The sequence below is a fragment of the Meriones unguiculatus genome, chromosome 3 (genome assembly GCF_030254825.1).
Source record: "Meriones unguiculatus strain TT.TT164.6M chromosome 3, Bangor_MerUng_6.1, whole genome shotgun sequence".
NCBI classification, from domain to species: domain Eukaryota; kingdom Metazoa; phylum Chordata; class Mammalia; order Rodentia; family Muridae; genus Meriones; species Meriones unguiculatus.
The window spans coordinates 87097902-87100435 of NC_083351.1; the positions used below are offsets into that span (position 1 = coordinate 87097902).

Sequence of the window (2534 nt, forward strand, 5' to 3'; positions counted from 1 at the left end):
ATCCAAGGTATGCAAGGATGGATCAATATAAAGAAATCTATCAATGTAACCCACCATATAAACAAACTAAAAGAAGAGCAAAACCACATGATTATCTCCTTAGATGCTCAAAAAGCATGAACACACATTCATGTTTAAAGTTTTGGAGTAATCAGAGATACAAGGCACATACATAAACATAGTAAAGACAATATATAGCAAGCCTACAGAGCAATACCAATAAAAAACCATATAGTATTGGCACAAAAACAAGATAGGTAGATCAATAGAATAGAATCAGAGATCCAAAAAGAAACCCATATACCTAAGGGGAGCAGGGGCTCCCTCTGTCATGAACTTAGTTGCCTGCTCTTTGATCACTTGCTCCTGGTGATGTGGCCTTACCAGGCCACAGAGGAAGAGGATCCAGGAAGTTCTGATAGGACCTGATAGGCTAGGGTCAGTCAGTAGGGGAGGAGGACTTCCTGTATCAGTGGACTTGAAGAGAGGGAAAGGAAGGAAGAGGGATTGGGATTGGGAGGAGATGAGGGAGTGGTCTACAACTGAGATACAAAGTGAAAAAAATTGTAAATAATAAAAATAGAAAAATAGTGATACAACTGAAGGACTCTGTTCTCATTTTTTTGTGTATTAGTCATATTGGTTTCTAGAAAAATTATTCTGGTGGAATGCAATGATGACCAAAGAATGAAAAGTTCTGTCAATTGGCTCACCACACAGGAACTGCAGGTCCTGCCTCCATGGCAATCAGGTGAAAGAACTTGTCCTGAAACATTTGTTAGTCAATTGAAGGCAAAAATCAAAGGCCTCACAAATGACACTGAAGAACTGGAATTCTTAAGTACAATGGAGGCCTCACCTCCATTTCGAACTTACCAAAATTAAACATACTCAAGAAGCTTGAATTGAGTGTTAACAGAATCTCAGAGGACCTGGACATATTAGCATAAAAATGTCGGAACCTTAAGCATCTAAATTCAAGTGGCAACAAAATAAAAGACCTCAGCATAATAGAACTGCTGAAGAAGTTAGAGAATCTCAGATGCCTACACCTGTTTAACTGTGAGGTGACCAACCTGAATGACTATGGAGAAAATGTGTTCAAGCTCTTGCCCCAGGTCATGTACCTCAATGGCTGTGACAGGCACAAGGAGGCCCCTGACTCTGATGTTGAAGGGCTACATGGAGGACGATGATGAGGAAGATGAAGATGAGGAGGAGTATGATGAATATGTTCAGCCAGTGGAAGATGAGGAGGAAGAAGATGAAGAGGAAGAAGGGGAGGAAGAAGATGTGAGTGGAGAGGAGAAGGATGATGAAGAAGGTTACAATGATGGGGAAGTGGAAGATCAGGAAGACAAAGAAGAAGCTGTTGAAGAAAGGAGTCAGAAGTGGAAACTAGAACCCAAAGATGAGGTTGAAAAGGATGACTAAGGGGAATTAACCTGTTTGGGGAAATTCCTATTGTGATTTGAGTGTTTTTACCCATATTCGCCCTCCTATTCCTGCCCCCAAAAACTTACTTTTTTTCTGATTGTAGCATTGGTGTGGGAATGAGAAGGGGAACATGTACTGGGGGTTGCTGGGGCAGGGGTGGGAGGGAGATGAATAAAATACTATTTTTACTGCAAGTCTTAAAGAAAAAAAAAGAATGAAAGGTTCTAAAAAACACAGAAAATAAAGTGTGAAAGTGACAGTACTGGATGTTCTTCTATGCTTATGTTCTCCTACATGTGTCTAAAGTCTAAAGCTTGAAGATAGAGAACTGTAGATCCTCAGTATCAGGTAAAGGATAAATATGCTTGAATCATGTGTCTCACACTCTTAATGTGTGGGGTTCGATATATGATTTAATCTTTAGTAATGTTTCTTTTCTGAATGTGGGTACCCTTGCATTTGGGGCATATATGTTCAGAATTGAGACATCACCTTGGTGTATTTTTCCTTTGATTAGTATGAAGTGTCCTCTATCTCTTTGGTTAATTTTGGTTTACAGTTTGTTTTATTAGATATTGGAATGGCTACTCCATCTTGCTTTTTGTGTCTGTTTGCTTGGAAAAACCTTTTTCAGCCTTTTACTCTGAGGTAATGTCTATCTTTGTTGATGAGGTGTGTTTCTTGTATGCAGGAGAATGATGGATCCTGTTTTTGCATCAATTCTGTTAGCCTATGGCTTCTTGAGTACATCCTCTCCAGCATGTGTTCCACTTGAGTTTTTGAAAGTAGCCATTCTGATGGGTGTAAGATGAAATCTCAGGGTTGTTTTGATTTGCATTTCTCTTATGACTAGGGATGTTGAGCATTTCTTTGAGTGTTTCTCTGCCATTCAATATTACTCTACTGAGAATTCTCTGTTTAGCTCTGTACCACATTTTTTAATTGGATTACTTGATTTGTTGCATTTTAACTTCTTGAGTTCTTTATATAGTCTGATTATTAGGCCTCTGTCAGATATGGGGTTGCAAAGATCCTTTCTCAGTCTGTAGATCGTTGTTTTGTTTTGATGGCAGTGTCCTTTGCTTTACAGAAGGTTT

The 2534-nt window shown here is 39.1% G+C and overlaps 1 pseudogene; it reads left to right on the forward strand.

Moving 5' to 3' along the window:
* The first annotated feature begins 687 nt into the window (after positions 1-687).
* On the forward strand, positions 688-1434 carry LOC110542471 (acidic leucine-rich nuclear phosphoprotein 32 family member A-like; annotated as a pseudogene).
* Positions 1435-2534: the final 1100 nt, after the last annotated feature.